This window comes from Mus caroli, unplaced genomic scaffold, assembly GCF_978045245.1.
Source record: "Mus caroli unplaced genomic scaffold, Mus_caroli_1 scaffold_11, whole genome shotgun sequence".
NCBI lineage: Eukaryota > Metazoa > Chordata > Mammalia > Rodentia > Muridae > Mus > Mus caroli.
The window spans coordinates 88,241,872-88,265,017 of record NW_028227266.1 but is presented as its reverse complement, the minus strand read 5'-3'; positions in this window follow the sequence as shown (position 1 = coordinate 88,265,017).

Below are 23,146 nucleotides of genomic sequence, written 5' to 3'. Positions count from 1 at the left end.
AAAATCAATATATTCTATTCACGTGGAGAGAATCATGGGAGCAGAGTTCAGACAAAAAGAGTCAATCTACCAATGAATTGAGGAATTATAGGATGCTGGGCTAGGAAAGCCATTGTCTGTGTGGGAAAGCTTCCATCATGAGCTTCATGGATAAGCCTTTTGACAATGTGAAAAAAAATATGTAAGGAAAAATCTGGTTAAGTTGGACTTGAGCATGGGTAGTTTTAGTATAAAGCCTGTCTGATATCTCAACTTACTGTGATGAACAGAGGACTCCAGGAGCTGGAAAACTTGTTTTTACCTCCATGAACATGTATTATCATATGATACTATCCAAACAAAATAACAGCTTTCATTATGGCATCCTCACGAATGTGTATCATTTACTCTGGCCATTTTACCTCTGTATTGACCTCCTAGCTTCCCCTTTCACCTAAAGCATCCAGAGACCGTCTTCAATTTCATTTACTTTAGTGATTTATATTCCACATATGAGAAAATATACTTTTATCTGTGATTCTGAATTACTTTGTTTATCACGATGAATTATTTTGTTTATCAGTTTTATCTCTGAAAATAACCATTATTTCATTCATCATAATGGAATAAGACCTCATCGTGTATATGTGCTACATATTATTTATCTATTCATCTATTGACGAGCACCTAAATTAATTTCTTAACTTGGATATTTTGAATATTGAATGAATAACATGAGGAGAGAGGCTGGCAAGGCAGCTCAATGGGCAAAGGCACCTGCCACTAAGCCTGATGATTTGGATTCAATCCCCAGGCACCATATGGTGAAAACTGATTCTTAGAAGTTGCCTTCTAAACACACATGCAACGTGATAAGAGTGCCAGCCCCACCCCCACCCCATGCTCATACACATGTGCATGCAAGTATCTCAACAGTAAATAGCCTTTGACTGTTGTGAGTGTGTGTCATGGGTCATGAGACACTTCTAGAATTAATGTTTTTCAGGAAAATTTATGCTGATTTCCACAGTGACAAAATTTGTTTCTCTGCTAACACTATTTATGATTCTCTCTCCCTTGCTCCCTTCCTCTCTGTCTCTGTCTCTCTCTCCCTCTCCTTCCCCACCCTCTCTGTCTGTGTCTGTGTGTGTCTTTCTGTGTGTCTGTCTGTCTCTGTCTTCTCTGTCTCTGTCTCTTTCTGTCTCTCCTTCTCTGTCTCTCTGTCTCTGTCTCTCTTTCTCTCTTTCCCCCTCCCCACTTCCTCTCTGTGTCTGTGTGTGAGTGTCCGTGTGTGTCTGTCTGTGTGTCTCTGTCTATCTCTGTGTGTGTGTTCCTTTCTCCCACTCCTATCTAATTTTTTCTCAATAATAGACACTCTGATCAGAGTGAGATGAAATCTGAATGTAGTTTTACTTAAATTTCTCCAGTGACTGAAGATGTTCATTTTTTTTGTACTTATCAAACATTTGTAATTCTGAAAATATTCAAGTTCATGTGCCCTTATATATCTGGGTTGGTTATATTATCTTGTTTCAATGTTGTATGGCATATTTCTTAACTTTCTATAGATTTCCTGCTTATTGAAGTATAGTTTTTCAAAATAAAACTTAAGAATCCTCTAGATTTCAATGGGACATGTTGTAATATCTAATTTTTACCTAAAACTTTATTAATGTGCTCTCTCTCTCTCTCTCTCTCTCTCTCTCTCTCTCTCTCTCTCTCTCTTTCTCTCTCTCTCTCTCTCTCTTTTCTCTGTTGTGTGTGTGTGTGTGTTTGCCTAAAGTTTTGTCATGAGTTTTTATACTTTCAAAGGCCCAAACCCTTGTTTAAGTGATACTTGGGATGATAATTTTTAGCTTCCCCTTTATTCATTTCAGCTATGATCATTGTTGCTTCTACTAATGTTGACTTTGGCTTGTGCTGTTTACCTAAGACTTTGGGGCAATTTCTTAGGTCATTTTGTTGAGCTCTTTCCATTTCTTAAAATGCAGGTATGCTCAACTTTAAGCTTCCCTTGTAGAGAGATGCTGGGACTCATAACTCTAAGCTTCCCTTAGATAACTTTTATTTTTTTTACTGTATCTCACACAGTCAGGTAAATTGTATTTTCACATTGGTTTGGTTCTAGGTAGCTTTATTTACCCTCCTAGTGTCCTCAATGACTCCCTAGTGGATCAAAAGTTTATTGTTCAAATTCCATGTCTTTATATAGTTCCTGTTGTTTCTCTTGCTGTTGATTTCTAGTTTTATGGCCTGATAATATGTAAGAAATTATGTGGAAGTTTTTGTGTTTGTTAAAACTTGTTTTGTAGCCTAAAATGTGATGTCGTTTGGAGGAAGTTTCGTAGGAGGGTGAGAAGAATGTGTACTCCACAGTTTTGGTGGAGGAAGTATTTTATAGATGGATGTTATGTCTGTCCATTTATCTATGGTGCAGTTTAAATTCTAAGTTTCTTTGATAACTATTTTGTCTGCACGACCTAGCTACTGATGAGAGTATAGTATCTTCAGCTAGTATTGCCTCTGAACCAGTCCATCTCTTATGTCCAATAGTGTTTGTTTTATGTAATTAGGTACACCCATGTTTGGTGTACATATATTTAAATCTTCTTGATAAATAGTTGTTCATGATCATCATCATCAAATTCAGACTTTTTATCTCTTCTGCTAATTTTTTCTTGAGGTCTGCTTTGTCAAATATAAATATAAGCATTCCAGGTTGCTCTCACATTCCATTTGTTTGTTATTATTTTTTATCATTTTATTTTCAATCTGTGTGCCTTTTTTCTTACATTTTGGGGATTATAATATAATTGCCTCATTTGTCTCTACCATTACTTCCCTGTGTTCTTCCTTGCCAGTGAAGAATGTTTCTTGCAGACAGTAAATAAGGCTTTATGAAAGAAAGAAAGAAAGAAAGAAAGAAAGAAAGAAAGAAAGAAAGAAAGAAAGAAAGAAAGAAAGAGGGAGGAAGGGAGGAAGAGAGGGAGGGAGGGAGAAAGGAAGGAAGGAAGGAAGGAAGGAAGGAAGGAAGGAAGGAAGGAAGGAAGGAAGGAAGGAAGGAAGGAAGGAAGGAAGGAAGGAAGGCAGCTTAAAATACAAAGGATTTATTTGGGTTCTGTTTCATGGTAGGAAAAGCAATAGAACCAGCTTCTATCAGTAGTGTCTGGAGCTTGCAGCATATCTTGTTCATTTTTCAACTCACCAGGAAGCAGAAGTAGGACTGGCCTATAGTCATCAATACCTCCTCACGCGAATGCTCGCGTACACACACACACACACACACACACAGAGACAACTATAGCCCAACTCTTCCATCCTGACCTTACCTCCCAAAGGTTTCACAATCTCCCAAAATAGGGCCAGCAACTGAGAACCAGGTATTCAAACATATAAGCCAGTATATAAGCATATACCTCATATTGAAATCATAATGAAGTTGGTTTTTTTCTTGGTTGATTTGAGTATTCTTTATTTTCATTATTTTTATTCATCTTTGAGAATTGTTGGTTACTGTTCTAAAAGATTTTTTTTTTTTTTGCACAAGCTCGTGTGACTATGAACATGTTTTTCCTCTGCAGTATTCAGAACTCCTTGAATTACATTCTGAGATTCTGGTGCAGTGGCCATGAATTGCTTTAGTTTGTGCTTATCATTGAAGACATTTATTTCTTCTTCAATTTTATAGGATTTTTTGGTGAATATAGCAATCTCACTGGCAGTTACTTACTCTCAGTGTTTGAAATACACCATCCTACATTTTTTTCGGTTTTTAGAGACTCTGATGAGAGGTTCTGTGGTTATAATAAACTTGCCTTGGTAAGTAACTTTTCAAGTCTGTTTTGCAGCTTACAATATTTTGTGTTTTGTACTCAGCATTTTTATTATAATAAGACATGAAAACTTATTTCCTGTTCATGTCCATTTGGGGTTCCAAATGTCACCTGTACTTAAATGTCAATACTTTTCCCTAAAGTTGGGTGATTTCTGCCATAATCTTATTAGGTAGACTTGCTGTTTCTAGTTTATAAAGTAGAGTATTCATGTATGTGAAAGATTCATAGGACTGGCCACTTATTCCTGTGCTAGACTTCTGAAAGATACGGTCCAAGTTGCTTATTTTTTGTTTCCTTATTGCTGTCTGGATGTAATAATTCTTTGACTCTATATGCCTGATATATTTTCTCGTGTTTGATCTATTGGTGAGGCTAAGAGTGATGCTTTTCAATGAATTTTATATTTGATTTAATGAGCTCTTTATTTCTAGGATTTCCTTTTCTCAAGATACTCATCTCTTTAGTAAATTTTCTGACTAGTTATAAACAACTATTCTCTGCAAACAAGAACAACAACAAAAGCTAAAATACATTGCACAAACTGACTTCTCTACTTCACTCACCTGTTCATTTGTTCTCCTACTGAGCTCATTGAATTTTTTCCAATTACACAGCCCGATTCTTTGTCTGACATGTGAAAATCGTTGTTGTCTTTTGATTTAGCTATTAAAAAGTTGTGAACATTTGGATCGGTCCTATGACCTTGCTTCCTTATATTTATTGTGCATGTATTGGGATGTAATTCTCTTCTGGTTTTAATATTTAATTTTTTTATTTTACTTTAATTTATTTTGTTTTATACACATGAGTGCTCTACCTTTTATGCATGTATGGACATCACTTACAAACCTCAAACTCCCAAACATTGTAAGACAACACCTGATCCCCTGGAACTGAAGTTATAGATGATGGTGAGCCATCACGTGAGTGCTGGGAACTAGACCCTGGTCCTCTACAAGAACAGCAAGAGATAAGTCATCTCTCCCGGCCCTGAAAGAATGAGCACACTGTGCTTGAACTCTCAGTCCCCACTACCATATAAAAGGAATATCACAGTAACAACCACAACTTCAAAAACAAAGCAGATACTTAAACATAATAATAATAAACAATAGGCAACAACAACTACACCCTCGAAAATGATAGAAAAAATTGCTATGATACTTATAGGATGAGCTAGGAATTTAAAAATTAGTCAAGGTCAAATATAATAAGTAATTAAAAAGGAGTTAAGGAAACAAAGAGAATAAACTGAATACTGAATGGGAAACTTCTATGAGATATGAAATAAAAGCAAAAAAAAAATCATGGTGAGGGGAAGCAAAGGAAATAGCTGGACAAGAGAGTAAAAAGGGGGAAAGGGGCAGAAAGAAGAAAGGATGAAAAAAGGCCAACAATTTCTCCCTGTGGAGTAGATGAAGGTAGGAGCTGCTTTCTGCAGTTTATTTAGTATGAGGATGAGAGTGAATTCCTGTCAGTGTTCTCCTTCATGCACACCATTCAACACAGTGTGAGGAGGAGTTGATTCTAACATCTGGACACCTCAGTCTTATGCCTCCTAGCACCAGAGTGTTCTGCCAGTCTGTTTCTTCATATAGGAAACTACCAAACAGTATTGAGTCCACCAAATGACTTTGGCTCTTTGAGGGCATGCAATACACCGTATGCTAGGAGAGGGATATGAGCACTCAATGTCCCTACAGACCCTACCACTTGGGTCACTGTCCAACCCTAATTCTACACATCTACATCTTTTATTCTGACTCCGATTCATTGATGTCAGGCCACTATTCCCAAATGGAATTACTGTCCACTTCCATTTGCAGTGAAGCCCAAATAGAACTCTGTTACCAGATCTTCCACCTAGTCACAACCAGCTTCCTAAACACTGCAGAAGAGGTGACATTCTTAACCAATGAAGAGAAGAGGACTTAGTGATTTGGAGATGTAAGACTGCAGGTGCTTGTGATCCTATTAACAACTGGTTCAACCATGAGACCCTTCTCATTAGAAGTTCTTAAAGATTAGACATGAAATGATTAGGCATGGCCTCAAGGCAAATTCATTGAGAAATTACAACAGAGCTTAGCCAGCAGAATCACCAGCCTCCCAATCAAAAGGAACAGTGACTCCCAGCTGGTCTCTTAAAGTCATCAATACTTCATCTAATTGTCATAGCCACCACATATGTGTTAACTAACAACTGTTTCTTTCCAGATGATAAACACTGACAGACAGCTCAACATCTTCTGGACACTGCACAGTTTAGCTGACTCTCAATAGTGTCACTGGAAATTTTGATCAAGGAAACCCAAAATTTGCAAGTCTCTTTGACTATCTGGGTGACTTGTGCTCAGGCCCTTGATGTTCTATCAATATTTCCTAAGCTTTCTTCCTAGCTAGGGCCAAGCACTAGTATGTTAAAGTGCATATTATCCAGGTATAGCTAGCTAGGACACATTCCCAGTCTGGTTCTTCATCTCTGTGTTAGCAATAACAATAAGTCTCAAAAAAGTGAAGCATCTTGAGCAAAGAAAAATAATATTGGTGGATTTTATGAAATAAGAAATTGAGATGATGACTCAGTGGCTAAAGCTCTTGTGCAAACATGAAAACCTGTGTTCAGATCCCCAAAAGAGCATGCACAGTCAGGCATGGTAACACACATATGTAATCCCAGTGTTCTTATGGTCATGTAGGAGAATCTATGGAAGCTGATACCTAAGACGCATAAGCAGCAACAACAAAGATGAGTTCCTGTCCCAAACAAGGTGAAAGATGAGGATTAGTCCACACACAGGCTGAGGCATGTGCCCCTGCCTGAACTCATTAATACATTCACAAACAGCACACATGTATGTGCGCACACATGCACACATGCACACACAGATGCACACAAAGAGGACTTCTAGCATGTCCACAACGTAAGTTCCCAGGGGTAAAAGAACAGATCTGGGAATCTGCAAAGAAGTTTTATTTTTGCACTGGGGACCGAACTAGGAATGGAGACACAACCTGTGGCACAGTAATGTTTATCAGTTTTTTTTTTATTCTTCCCCAATGCAAAATTTAGATTTTTGTTATGTATATTGTTACTTTTATAAAGCCTATAAATTTTCACAATGGTTCTCAACCTTCCTATTGCTGGGGCCTTTTAATACAGTTCCTCATGTTGTGGTGACCCTCAACCATAAAGTTATTTTTGTTGCTACTCCATAACTGTAATTTTGCTACCGTTATGAAAGTAACTAGCACTCTAACTAGAAAAGGGGATTATTTTTTATTTCACTTTTCTATTCCTTATACATTTACATTCTCTTAATTGTTTCCGTTAGCTAGAATTTGTTGTCATTTAAGTTTGTATATTTTTAAAGTATTAATCCATTCACATATACCAGTGAAAAACCTTTGCTCTGGTACTCTGAAGCCAAACACCTCTAACACATCACATTTTCTTTAGCCCCAAACTATGATTAGTATTCTATTAGGCTCAATCTCTAAATAATACTCATCTCTTTTATCTAGGTTTCCTTTAGAAAATGGTTGCCTTGATAGTAGATGAGTTATTTTATTGATGCCCCTCAAGAAAGCTAGAATACTCTGTATTTCTCATATGAGAATTCCCAATATATGGCCTTCATACATTAAGAATGATCTGGCTGGTGCAAAACTAGTATTTTAAAAAAAATCTTGAACCTCAGATATGGTTTCCTTGACTCTGGTACTGAATGCTGAATCTAAGGCAAACATAATTTTCCCTTTCTGAGATATCTTGCTTTCTGTGTCTAACTACCTAAAAAGATTATCATTTATTTTTTGTAATATAAAGTTCATAAATTACTAAGTTGTATTCAGCAAATTCAAACAGGTTATATAATTCTATGTTAATATTTTTACCAAAAACAATATATAATCATCGACTCATTTCAAGATTTTTTATTACATGTTATTTATTCTATATCTCCCAACTTATGATAGCTTGACCTTCTAGTATTCAACTTTATGAAAATGACAGTAATAAATATTCAGTCAAAACTGTATTTTGGATTTTAATATTTTCAAGAATTTCCAATATTTGGTGTGGTGGTTTGAATAGGTATGGCCCGTAGATTCATATGTTTGAATGCTTGGCCCATAGGTAGTGGCACCATTAGGAAGTGTGGCCTTGTTTGAGAAAGTTTGTCACTGTGGAGGCAGGCTTTAAGGTCTCATATATATGCTCAAGTTATGCCCAGTTTGATACATGGTCTCCTTCTGCTGCCAGAGTTTCAAGATGTAGAACTCTTGTATACTTCAGCACTATGTCTTCCAGCATTCTGCCATGCTTCCCACCATGATGATAATAGACTAAACCTCTGAACCTGTAAGCCAGTCCCAGTTCCCTTATAAGAGTGGCCTTGGTCATGGTATCTCTTCACAGCAATAAATCTATAACTAAGACACTTGGTATCATATATTTCCCCTTTGCTGGAAATATGACAGTTAGCAATTAACACAGTGTTACTTTAATCAGCAAGGATTTTCAAAAACATACTAAATATACATTGACTTATGGTGTTTTCAGTTTCACATGGGGACATAAGTAAATAACCACACCATAAAGTGAGCATCTGTGCTCTCCTGATCATGATCTGTGTGACATATTGTTTCTATTTATAGTTACACCTATTCACTCTCTTGAACTGCTTTTATCACTGGTGTCATCTCTGTATACACTCAAAATTAAAATTAAATTAGAATTTAAAATTCTCCATTTTTTAAATTGTTTATTCTAATCCTTGGTCATTCTTATTTGGATTGTAATTATATGATACAATAGTGTCCTTTCTACACTCTTCTTTCTCATCATAGTCTGTTTCCTTTGAACATTTCTTACCAGATCTCTGCCATTATGTTTCTTCTCAGCTATTAATTCAAGCAATCACTTTTCTACAGGAAGATGGCTTCATGAGCAAAAACATTTGCTGAGGAAGCCCAGTGACCTATAGACAGTGCCCAGAAATCACATACAGGTATAAGAAGAAATTGACCCCACAAGAGTCTGATGTTGATGATAGATAACTCATTGTCTTAATATGGCTTGTGTTACTATGACAGAACAAGAAAAATTGGCTAGTTTATAAGGAACAGAAATGCATTCTGTCCTAGCTCTGAGGTTTAGAAGTCTAAGTCAGGACATGAGCCTTTTTTAAAATAACTATCTTTTGTATTTTAAGTGTGTGTGTGTGTGTGTGTGTGTGTTGCACATATGAGTACAGACTCCCACAGAGCCCAGAGCCATAGGATGCCCTGGAGTTCGAGTTATATAGGAAGTTATAAGTTCCTTGGTGTGAGTGCTTAGAACCAACCTTGGGTTCTCTTCATGAACAGCTGGTATTTTTGATGGTTAGGCCATCTCTCTAACCCTGTGCGCATAGCCTTTGATGCCTTCTCCCTGCTTCCTCACATTCAGAAAGTGGAAGGGCAGGGGAACCTCTTATATCAAGTCTCTTTAGAAAGGCACCAAATCCTACTAATGACTGGTAAAGTCCTTGAAACCTAGTTACTCTTAAAAACACTATCTTTCTTTTTGTTATTGGTTATTTTCTTTTTTGTATTAGGTATTTTCTTTATTTACATATCAAATGTTATCCCCTTTCCTCGTTTTCCCTCTGAAAACCCCTTATCCCTTCCACCTGCTCACCAACCCACCCACTCCCACTTCCTGGTCCTATCATTTCCCTACACTGGGGCATCCAGCCTTCACAGGACCAAGGACCTCTCTCCCCACTGATGTCTGACAAGGCCATCCTCTGCTGCATATGCAGCTAGAGCCATGGGTCCCTCCATGTGTACTCTTTGGTTGATGGTTTAGTCCCTGGGAGATTTGGGGGGTCTGGTTGGCTAATATTGTTATGCCTATGGGGTTGATAATCCCTTCAGCTCCTTCAATCCTTCCCCTAACTCCTCCATTGGGGACCATGTGCTCAGTCCAATGGTTGGCTGAGAGCAACCACCTCAGGCACTGGCAGAGCCTCTCAGGCGACAGCTATATCAGGCTCCTATCAGCAAGCACTTGTTGGCATCCACCATAGTGTCTAGGTTTGGTGACTGTACATAGGATGGATCCCCAAGGACTCCATCTCTTAACAAGACAACATTAGCAGCTCCTGCATCTTTAAGGGAGACATTCAGACCGCAACATGAATACTTCAACTCCGGTGCATTGTATCTTTAAGCTATATCACTCTCCTGAGCTTCAGTGAGCACTCAACTCCTTCATTTAAAAGTGTATCACGCACAAGCCTCTTCCGGTCAGAAAAGCACCAGCGCAGCTAGGGCGCAGGGTCAGCTGACACTCGCCAGCTACCCACAACACCCGGCCACAGGATCTTAAGACTTCTGGTGAGTGGAACACAGCTTCTGCTCCAATCCAATTGCACGCGGGACCTGAGACTGCATTAGTTAGGGAAGCAGAAACCGGCCTGAGTAGGGCCACAGGCCTCATCCAGTCGGATCAGCGCTGGGGTAGCTAGAGCGCAGGGTTGCCTGACACCCGCCAGCTACCCACGACCCCCGCCACAGGATTTTGGGACTGCTGGTGAGTGGAACACAGCTTCTGCTCCAGTCCAATCACGCGGGACCTGAGACTGCTCTGGTTGGGGAGAGAGAAATTCGGCCTACATAGGGCCACAAGCCTCTTCCGGTCAGAAAAGCACCAGGGCAGCTAGGGCGCAGAGTCGGCTGACACTCACCAGCTACCCACAACACCCACCACAGGATCTTAAGACTTCTGGTGAGTGGAACACAGCTTCTGCTCCAATCCAATTGCACGCGGGACCTGAGACTGCATTAGTTAGGGAAGCAGAAACCGGCCTGAGTAGGGCCACAGGCCTCATCCAGCCAGATCAGCACAGGGGTAGCTTGAGCGCAGGGTCGCCTGACACCCGCCAGCTACCAACGACCCCCACCACAGGATTTTGAGACTGCTGGTGAGTGGAATACAGCTTCTGCTCCAGTCCAATCACTCGGGACCTGAGACTGCTTTGGTTGGGGAGGCAGAAATCTGGCCTATGTAGCGCCACAAGCCTCTTCCGGTCAGAAAAGCACCAGGGTAGCTAGGGCGCAGGGTCAGCTGACACTCGCCAGCTACCCACAACACCCGCCACAGGATCTTAAGACTTCTGGTGAGTGGAACACAGCTTCTGCTCCAATCCAATTGCACGCGGGACCAGGGACTGCATTAGTTAGGGAAGCAGAAAACCGGCCTCAGTAGGACCACAGGCCTCTTCCTGCTGGGCCAGCACCGGGGTACCGCCAGCTACCCACGACCCCCGCCGCAGGATTTTGAGACTGCTGGTGAGTGGAACACAGCTTCTGCTCCAATCTTTAAACAGTGACAACTATAACAACTAACCCCAGAGATTACCAGATGGCGAAAGGTAAACGTAATAATCTTACTAACAGAAACCAAGACCACTCACCATCATCAGAACCCAGCACCCCCACTTCGCCCAGTCCAGGGCACCCCAACACACCGGAAAAGCTAGACACAGATCTAAAAGCATATCTCATGATGATGGTAGAGGACATCAAGAAGGACTTTAATAACTCACTTAAAGAATTACAGGAGAACATGGCTAAAGAGTTACAAGTCCTTAAAGAAAAACAGGATAACACAATCAAACAGGTAGAAGTCCTTAAAGAAAAACAGGATAACACAATCAAACAGGTAGAAGTCCTTAAAGAAAAACAGGAAAACACATCCAATCAGATGATGGAAATGAACAAAACCATACTAGACCTAAAAAGGGAAGTAGACACAATAAAGAAAACCCAAAATGAGGCAACACTGGAGATAGAAACCCTAGGAAAGAAATCTGGAACCATAGATACGAGCATCAGCAACAGAATACAAGAGATGGAAGAGAGAATCTCAGGTGCAGAAGATTCCATAGAGAACATCGGCACAACAATCAAGGAAAATGTAAAATGCAAAAAGATCCTAACTCAAAACATCCAAGAAATACAGGACACAATGAGAAGACCAAACCTACGGATAATAGGAGTGGATGAGAATGAAGATTTTCAACTCAAAGGACCAGCAAACATCTTCAACAAAATTATAGAAGAAAACTTCCCAAATCTAAAGAAAGAGATGCCCATGAACATACAAGAAGCCTACAGAACTCCAAATAGACTGGACCAGAAAAGAAATACCTCCCGACACAAAATAATCAGAACAACAAATGCTCTAAATAAAGATAGAATACTAAAAGCAGTAAGAGAAAAAGGCCAAGTAACATATAAAGGCAAGCCTATCAGAATTACACCAGATTTTTCACCAGAGACTATGAAAGCCAGAAGATCCTGGACAGATGTTATACAGACACTAAAAGAACACAAATTCCAGCCCAGGCTACTATACCCAGCCAAACTCTCAATTAACATAGATGGAGAAACCAAAGTATTCCACGACAAAACCAAATTCACACATTATCTCTCCACGAATCCAGCCCTTCAAAGGATAATAACAGAAAAAAACCAATACAAGGACAGGAACCACGCCCTAGAAACAACAAGAAGGTAATCCCTCAACAAACCTAAAAGAAGACAGCCACAAGAACAGAATGCCAACTTTAACAACAAAAATAACAGGAAACAACAATTACTTTTCCTTAATATCTCTTAATATCAATGGACTCAACTCCCCGATAAAAAGACATAGACTAACAAACTGGCTACACAAACAAGACCCAACATTTTGCTGCTTACAGGAAACTCATCTCAGAGAAAAAGATAGACACTACCTCAGAATGAAAGGCTGGAAAACAATTTTCCAAGCAAATGGTATGAAGAAACAAGCTGGAGTAGCCATTCTAATATCTGATAAGATTGACTTCCAACCCAAAGTCATTAAAAAAGACAGGGAGGGACACTTCATACTAATCAAAGGTAAAATCCTCCAAGAGGAACTATCAATCCTGAATATCTATGCTCCAAATACAAAGGCAGCCTCATTCATTAAAGAAACTTTAGTAAAGCTCAAAGCACACATTGCACCTCATACAATAATAGTGGGAGACTTCAACACACCACTTTCACCAATGGACAGATCATGGAAACAGAAACTAAACAGGGACACAGAGAAACTAAGAGAAATTATGTATCAAATGGATCTGGCAGATATCTACAGAACATTCTATCCTAAAACAAAAGGATATACCTTCTTCTCAGCACCTCATGGCACCTTCTCCAAAATTGACCACATAATTGGTCACAAAACAGGCCTCAACAGATACAAAAACATTGAAATTGTCCCATGCATCCTATCAGATCACCATGGACTAAAGCTGATCTTCAATAACAAAATAAATAATAGAAAGCCAACCTTCACGTGGAAACTGAACAACACTCTTCTCAATGATACCTTGGTCAAGGAAGGAATAAAGAAAGAAATTAAGGACTTTTTAGAGTTCAATGAAAATGAAGCCACAACATACCCAAACTTATGGGACGCAATGAAAGCATTTCTAAGAGGAAAACTCATAGCTCTGAGTGCCTCCAACAGGAAACTAGAGAGAGCACACATTAGCAGCTTGACAACACACCTAAAAGCACTAGAACAAAAGGAAGCAAATTCACCCAAGAGGAGTAGACGGCAGGAAATAATCAAACTCAGGGGTGAAATCAACCAAGTGGAAACAAGAAAAACTATTCAAAGAATCAACCAATCAAGGAGCTGGTTCTTTGAGAAAATCAACAAGATAGATAAACCCTTAGCCAGACTCACTAGAGGGCACAGGGAAAGCATCCTAATTAACAAAATCAGAAATGAAAAAGGAGACATAACAACAGATCCTGAAGACATCCAAAACACCATCAGATCCTTCTACCAAAGACTATACTCAACAAAACTGGAGAACCTGGATGAAATGGAGAAGTTCCTAGACAGATACCAGGTACCAAAGTTGAATCAAGATCAGGTTAATGATCTAAACAGCCCTATATCCCCCAAAGAAATAGAAGCAGTCATTAATAGTCTCCCAACTAAAAAAAGCCCAGGACCAGATGGGTTTAGTGCAGAGTTCTATCAGACCTTCAAAGAAGATCTAATCCCAGTTCTTCACAAACTAATCCACAATATAGAAACAGAAGGTACTCTACCCAACTCATTCTATGAAGCCACAATTACTCTGATACCTAAACCACAAAAAGACCCAACAAAGATAGAAAACTTCAGACCAATATCCCTTATGAATATTGATGCAAAAATCCTCAATAAAGTTCTTGCTAACCAAATCCAAGAACACATCAAAACAATCATCCATCCTGACCAAGTAGGTTTCATCCCAGGGATGCAGGGATGGTTCAATATATGGAAATCCATCAACGTAATCTAGTATATAAACAAACTCAAAGACAAAAACCACATGGTCATCTCGTTAGATGCGGAAAAAGCATTTGACAAGATCCAACACCCATTCATGATAAAAGTCTTGGAAAGATCAGGAATTCAAGGCCCATACCTAAACATGATAAAAGCAATCTACAGCAAACCAGTAGCCAACATCAAAGTAAATGGTGAGAAGCTGGAAGCAATCCCTCTAAAATCAGGGACTAGACAAGGCTGTCCACTTTCTCCATACCTATTCAACATTGTACTTGAAGTCCTAGCCAGAGCAATTCGACAACAAAAGGAGATCAAAGGGATACAAATTGGAAAAGATGAAGTCAAAATATCACTTTTTGCAGATGATATGATAGTATATATAAGTGACCCTAAAAATTCCACCAGAGAACTCCTAAGCCTGATAAACAGCTTCGGTGAAGTAGCTGGATATAAAATTAACTCAAACAAATCAATGGCCTTTCTCTACACAAAGAATAAACAGGCTGAGAAAGAAATTAGGGAAACAACACCCTTCTCAATAGTCACAAATAATATAAAATATCTTGGCGTGACTCTAACTAAGGAAGTGAAAGATCTGTATAATAAAAACTTCAAGTCTCTGAAGAAAGAAATTATAGAAGATCTCAGAAGATGGAAAGATCTCCCATGCTCATGGATTGGCAGGATCAACATTGTAAAAATGGCTATCTTGCCAAAAGCAATCTACAGATTCAATGCAATCCCCATCAAAATTCCAAATCAATTCTTCAATGAATTAGAAAGTGCAATCTGCAAATTCATCTGGAATAACAAAAAACCTAGGATAGCAAAAACTCTTCTCAAGGATAAAAGAACCTCTGGTGGAATCACCATGCCGGAAAAAAGCTCTACTACAGAGCAATTGTGATAAAAACTCCATGGTACTGGTATAGTGACAGACAAATAGACCAATGGAATAGAATTGAAGACCCAGAAATGAACCCACACACCTAAGGTCACTTGATCTTCGACAAGGGAGCTAAAAACATCCAGTAGAAGAAAGACAGCATTTTCAACAAATGGTGCTGGCACAACTGGTTGTTAACATGTAGAAGAATGCGAATCGATTTATTCCTATCTCCTTGTACTAAGGTCAAGTCTAAGTGGATCAAGGAACTTCACATAAAACCAGAGACACTGAAACTTATAGAGGAGAAAGTGGGGAAAAGCCTTGAAGATATGGGCACAGGGGAAAAATTCCTGAATAGAACAGTAATGGCTTGTGCTGTAAGATCGAGAATTGACAAGTGGGACCTCATGAAATTACAAAGCTTCTGCAAGGCTAAAGACACCATCAATAAGACAAAAAAAAAAACACCAACAGATTGGGAAAGGATCTTCACCTATCCTAAATCAGATAAGGGACTAATATCCAATATATATAAAGAACTCAAGAAGGTGGACTCCAGAAAGTCAAATAACCCCATTAAAAAATGGGGCTCAGAACTGAACAAAGAATTCTCACCTGAGGAATACCGAATGGCAGAGAAACACCTGAAAAAATGTTCAACATCCTTAATCATCAGGGAAATGCAAATCAAAACAACCCTGAGATTCCACCTCACACCAGTCAGAATGGCTAAGGTCAAAAATTCAGGTGACAGCAGATGCTGGCGAGGATGTGGAGAAAGAGGAACACTCCTCCATTGTTGGTGGGATTGCAAGCTTGTACAACCACTCTGGAAATCAGTCTGGCGGTTCCTCAGAAAATTGGACATAGTACTACCGGAGGATCCAGCAATACCTCTCCTGGGCATATATCCAGAAGATGTCCCAACCGGTAAAAAGGACACATGCTCCACTATGTTCATAGCAGCCCTATTTATAATAGCCAGAAGCTGGAAAGAACCCAGATGTCCCTCAACAGAGGAATGGATACAGAAATTATGGTACATTTACACAATGGAGTACTACTCAGGTATTAAAAAGAATGAATTTATGAAATTCCTAGCCAAATGGATGGACCTGGAGGGCATCATCTTGAGTGAAGTAACACAATCACAAAAGAACTCACACAATATGTATTCACTGATAAGTGGATATTAGCCCAAAACTTAGGATACCCAAGATATAAGATACAATTTGCTAAATGCATGAAACTCAAGAAGAATGAAGACCAAAGTGTGGACACTGTGCACCTTCTTAGAATTGGGAACAAAACACCCAGGGAAGGAGTTACAGAGACAAAGTTCGTAGCTGTGATGAAAGGATGGACCATTTAGAGACTGCCTTATCCAGGGATCCATCCCATAATCAGCTTCTAAACGCTGACACCATTGCATACACTAGCAAGATTTTGCTGAAAGGACCCAAATATAGCTGTCTCTTGTGAGACGATGCCTGGGCCTAGCAAACACAGGAGTGGATGTTCACAGTCAGCTATTGGATGTATCACAGGGCTCCCAATGGAGAAGCTAGAGAAAGTACCCAAGGAGCTAAAGGGATCTGCAACCCTATTGTTGGAACAACATGATGTACTATCCAGAACCCCGGAGCTCTTGTCTCTAGCTGCATATGTATCGAAAGATGGCCTAGTCGGCCATCAATGGAAAGAGAGGCCCATTGGACTTGCAAACTTTATATGCCCCAATATAGGGGAATGCTAGGGCCAAAAGAATGGGAATGGGTGGGTAGGGAAGTGGGGGGAGCTATGGGGGACTTTTGGGATAGCATTGGAAATGTAATTGAGGAAAATATGTAACAAAAATATTAAAAATCAAAAAAAAAGTGTATCACACTCAACCTATCACTATCAACTTTGACCTTTGTTATATGCCTTCTCACAGAGCTGCCCAGATCCCCCATTTTCTCAGTCATGACACCATCAACAGACATCCTTCTTGACCCTCCCTCCCACGTTTGCTGACTCAAGGGCACTCATTAAAGAGTCATCTAAAACATCTTCCCATGCTATGTGTTTCTTTCACTGTTCTTGCTTCTATGCCTCACACCTCCTTATCTCTGTCTGGCAGGTCACAATATCCCAATTAGTGTCTTCATAGATAATGTTTACCAAGGCAAATTAAACTGTGTCTCCACTCCCATTCTCCTGTACCTTAGACTTCTCTTGTAACCTGCCTAGTAGCAGTGAAGCTCTTTTGAAGAGGAACACTTAGCATTCCTCCCTTTGGCCATTAAATTATGGAAATAATGGTACCCAAAGAATAGAAACTCCCCCAGAAATTACAAACTGAAAGAAAGAAATACTTGATGCTCTGGTGCCAGGTAGCATGAGAACTTGTCTTCTAGCAACTTCACACAATACTAAAAACCTGCTGGTTTACCTTGCAGCAGAGAAGAGAGCCCAGACAACAACGAGTTAATGATGAGTAGGATCTCTGTTTAAAGGAAAGCCTCATGTCAGGACCCTGAAGATGGAATGGGGATTTCTGGGCTTTTTTTTCTGTACCTCTTCCAAATGTGGTGTCATTGAACAAATATCTTCTTCCACCTTTCACTATTACTCGAATCTTAATTGGCCTACTGAGAACAAGTATCGCAGAAGAGCACAGAGCTGTGCCCTTCTGCGATAGAGCTGTCATGACTCAGGCTGTGACCCTTACAAACTCCAGTAATGATTTCAGGATGGTTATATCTCCACTTGGTGGTAGAAAGTGCTGTTTACTTTCTTAAATCTGAGCTAACCTTGTAACTTGTATTCACCCATAAATGCAACATTACACTGCTGGGAACTAATGACAACATTGGGGTCTTAAGAAATATATACAACTGATAACTGATGATGTCATTTAGTGTGAGAGCATTTTCTCAGCATGTATTAGGTCTTGAGTACAATTCCCAGTACTCTTCTACCACACCACACCCCCAAAAGGCAAAGAAGATGGGGGAGAGAGACAGACAGACAGACACAGACAAGCAGAGAAAGACACAGAGAGAGAAAGACAGAGACAGAGAGAGGGAGACAGACAGAGGGAGACAGGCAGACAGACAGACAGAGAGGAAGGAAGGAAGGAAGGAAGGAAGGAAGGAAGGAAGGAAGGAAGGAAGGAAGGAAGGAAGGAAGGAAGGAAGGGAGAGAGACTGTCTTTGCTAATCAGAATGCTCTTTCCTGTATGCCTACATCCTTTTATGGATTTTAGCTATCCTAAAACCACTACTCTGGAAAGAGAGAAAGGCCATGCAAAAGAACCCTACACAGCACAATGAAGCCTCCTTAAACCTTCCAGCTCAGCTCAGCCACCCTTAATCTCTGTCCCACAGCAAATGAGGAAAAGAGGCTGTTCCTGTATAATCAGCTATGTTTGGGGGCACATGTTACATGGTATCAACAAGCTAGGCAGTGGTGGTGCATGCCTTTAATCCCAGCACTTGAGAGACAGAGGCAGGAGGATTTTTGAGTTCAAGGCCAGCCTGGTCTACAGAGTGAGTTCCAGGACAGTCAGGGCTATAGAGAAACCCTGTCTCGAAAAGCCAACAAAAAACAAAAAACAAAAAACAAAAAACAAAAAACAAAAAACAACAACAAAAAAAAACCATGGTAACAATAAAACTAACAGAGTCTCCTGGTCTTGAGCCCCACTAGTCTCATCCAACAAGTCTATCCCTTTACATTTTGCAGCCAGTGTTATGTCCTCACTCTGGTAGAAGCACAGCACTGCCTGTCATTCTTTCAGAACGAACACCAAACTTTGTAGCCTTTTTCAGAGACCCATCTTCTCAGCCAACCCCTCTCAGATGTCTAACTTCAACTTCTGTTACTCTGTCCTTTCCTTCCATCTCATTCCTTTGTGAAACTTCAGGGGAACTATAGCACTCATGTACAGTTTGACTGTCAGCACTTCTTGTCGGTCGGTCTTTCCTAGGTCTGACTTCATTTTAGAATCACCAGAGTGTTACAAATGCACATTCCTCAATTTCTTTCCGACTTGTGGAGTTATATCTTGAGCTATAAATATGGATTTTTTGAAGCAGTATAGGGGTTACAAACAGAGCTTAGTGGAGATTAACTGTATTTCAATTATCTGCCACATTGTCTGAACCAGAGAGTAAAAAGCACTCAGTTATCTCTGGGCTGAGCCTCCTGCCACATTGACCATGGGAATGAAAGCAGGAGATGTGGAAGGCAGAGTGAGACAACCCATGTCCTACTTGATGGGAGAACAAAGGCAATAGAACAGCAGACAGGTCTTAATTTTCATGCAAGTCACCTGCTGCTGCGCAGAGTGTTCCTTGCTGTACAGATTCATTGTTTATATACTTGTCCCTTCATGGAATTCCTGAGAACAATGACCATGTCTGACTCATCTCTCTAACCCAGTGCTGGTTTAATGTCTGGAATATAATAACCATATGCAAAAATTAAGGAAATGATTGTCTTTTTAACTCTTCAATATTGAAATACTTATAGATTAAATATTTTTTAAAAACTAGTCCAGAAAGAATTTTGTACTATCCCCCAACTTGCTCCATTGGTCTTCCTTATGTTTCTTTTGCTGTGGTAAGACATCAAGACTAAAGAAACTTATAGAAGAGTTTACTTGGGACCTATAGTTTCAGAGGGTTGGAGTCCTTAACTATCATGGTTGGGACACACAGATTTGTAACTGGAGAAGTAGCTGGAAGCTCATGTCTTGAGACACAACCACAAAGCAGAAAGGGAAATATTTCAGGAAGTGGTGGGTTGGGGTGCAACCTCTACTAAGAAAGAAGAAACAAATACTGCTTTCTAGCTGAGATAAACACTTCTTCTCCATCCCAAGTTACAGGGTCCTCTTTCTTACCAATAAATGTCCTTTAACTGCTAACACCTTCAGGAACTTGAAATTTTGCTATAATTAAAAAAAAAATTTCTATTTTTAATTTTTGTTTATTTGTTTATTCATTTATTTAATGAGACAGGGTTTCTCTACATAACCATGGCTGTTCAGTGTTCACTATGCAGACCATTCTGGCCTCAAATTCATAGAGATCTATGTGCCTCTGCCTCTGCCTCTCTGCCTCTCTGCCTCTCTGCCTCTCTGCCTCTCTGCCTCTCTGCCTCTCTGCCTCTCTGCCTCTCTGCCTCTCTGCCTCTCTGCCTCTCTGCCTCTCTGCCTCTCTGCCTCTCTGCCTCTCTGCCTCTCTGCCTCTCTGCCTCTCTGCCTCTCTGCCTCTCTGCCTCTCTGCCTCTCTGCCTCTCTGCCTCTCTGCCTCTCTGCCTCTCTGCCTCTCTGCCTCTCTGCGCCTCTGCCTCTCTGCGCCTCTGCCTCTGGATGCTGAGAATAAAGGCATGCACCACCATGCCAGGCCATAATTCAGCCAATCTTATATGAGGGCTTTGGTTTTATTTTCTTCAAGTTGACTTCTATAGCTACTGAAAAGAAGATTCTCTTCTAAGACACATTTAGAAACCTTTAAACTGTTAATGCACATCTGGAGCTGCTTGACTGTATCACCGTTCATTCTTTTCCTTTGTCACCATATCCTGAAATTCTAGAAGTTGGTTAATCACAGAGCTCATTCTTTTCCTTTTGCAAATAATCCAGAGATGCAAGAAGCAACCAACCAGCATCATTATTTTCCATATTTTTCTACCAGTTGTCAAAAGTTTTATATAGAGAGTCACTAAACTCCTTCTTGCATGCAACAAGCTCTTCAAATATTTCCATGGGCTTTCAGTGCTTTTCATGCTACCTGGGGAGTCTTTAGTGTTTGCAGGTGTCAATGAATTTTTCAAAGCCTCTTCCAGAAATTTAACAAAGTTATTCTCACAATTCAGTTTTTCTAGAACCACTTCTGATACCACAGCCTGTATTCAGTATGGTTGTCTTGGAACAGTCACCAAGACCTTAATATAATGGATGCCATGTTAGAAGCATCATCTTAACCTTAGAACCCAGCAAAAAGGCCCCAACACTTGCCAAAGTGGAACTAAATGCTAATCCATCAAAGACCTATGGTTCCAGGATCCAGGAAAGTCCCTAAAGGTACTAACCTCAAATTTTGGCTTATGTAATTTCACTTCTCACTAACTGTTCTTGCTAACCAAAGTATTTCAACCAAGATGTGGTACTTGGGGCTGCATGATTTACACAAGTTCTCCATGCAGTCACAGGCTAGAAATACAGACTTTCTATTTAGCTTTAAGTGTGTCTATTCTCTGGTGGAGACCTTGCAGGACTCTATAGGAATTGACCTCGGTGGCTTAATAGAGTGGCTTATAGGCTGTGGTATGAGTAGTTCAACAGTAGATGTCTCCTGATAGAAAGGCCAAAGATCCAGTAGTTATTCTGTCCAGAAGAGTAGATGTCTCAGTAGTTTCATCTGGTGCTGGAGTCCCAGGAAGCCCAAGGGAGCTGCCAGTGTTGAATCTATGTTGAAATTCCAAAGAGGCAGGTTATAATACCAGCAAAGTAATGTCTCAGCAGCAAGATAGATGAACTCGCCAGTGAGAGTGAGCAAAAGCAGGTGCAAAGAGAAAGTGTCCTTCTTCCATGTCCTTTTATGTAGGATGCCACCAGAAGGTGTGATCCAGATTTATGGTGAGCATTCTCACTTGATATGATCCAATCAAGAAAATCCTCCACGAGCATGTCTAGCTGCTTAGATTTCAGTTGATTCCAGAAGCAAGCAAGTTAACAGCCAAGATTAACCATCAAAAAAATCCAACTGTTGTCAACTTGACACACAGTCACATTGACCTATGCCATGCTTAATTCCCAAATGAAAAGAAAGCAGGTCATAATTCTACCCAATGTGATATAACTATCCCATCTATCCCATATACAACCTCAATCACATTATATATTTTAGAATAGGAAGCAATGTCCCTTGAGGGACATTCTTTTAGTACCTCATAGCTTAAACATAATAAACACTAAAATTTTCTCAATTGATGTCATATTACATGATAAAGAAATAGAGGAAAGAAAAAACATTGCTTAATATATGTGTATATATGCAAAACCGCATTCTTAACAAAGTAGGGCAGAAATAGTCATGTTAGTTATGATCCATGATTTTGAAACTGGTCACATGTGGCCTTATCTGGTGTTTATATCCACTTTCTCTAGTACATATTTTGCATTTCCTCCAACTTCAGTAAGCACTAATAGTACAGAAAGGATACTTGAGCCATCACACAGCTTCCTTTATTGGTCACCCTTCAGCAAGTATAATACATTATCAAAACTCAAAGTGACATTGAGATGAAATCACTCAGTTTTACCCCCTTTATTTAGAGTCACTTATCTCCATATGTGCTCATTTATATGCATGTGTTATACATTTTACAACCTATAAATTACATCTGATTAACTCTCTGACATGTCTTTGGTTTTGGAATTATGCTGCTCACAGTTTCTGATAGCTCATCTTTCCACTTGTAATTATTTTTTCTAGTTCCTAATTTCTTTCTTTTAGTTAATTAATAGATAACTTAACTCTGTATTCTAAGTTAGCCTGAAACACCCTCTAGAGACAAGCCAGCTTTGAACTTGCATGGATCCTTTTGCTTCTAACTCTACATACTTTTTAATAAACACAGAACTCTTGACATAGTAAGCCATATAAAAATTAATAGAATGGTCCTTGTGTCCTAAGAGGAAACTGATTCTCATGGATCATCAAATGACAGATGGTTTTTAGGTCATGTCTGACAGGAATGGTCTTGGTAACAGTAGTGCCAGCTGCTCACAGGGCATGACCTCCAATACCTTGCCTATAATGATAGTATAAGATGTCATCTGGGTGCCTGCCCTACATGAAGGATATGCTTAGAGCTACCAACCAATTCTTGTTCAATTTCCACTCACAAAATGTTGCTTGGCATTTGTGTAGCTGAGGTCAACATACCATTATATCAAATCCCATGACTACATCAAGAAAGGGGTTAATGTTTCTTTCTGCCACAAAGTTCCGTGCTGAGTTGGCAATCTTTTAGCTAAGTGCTCCAGAGAACAACTACTGATTTATTAAGGCA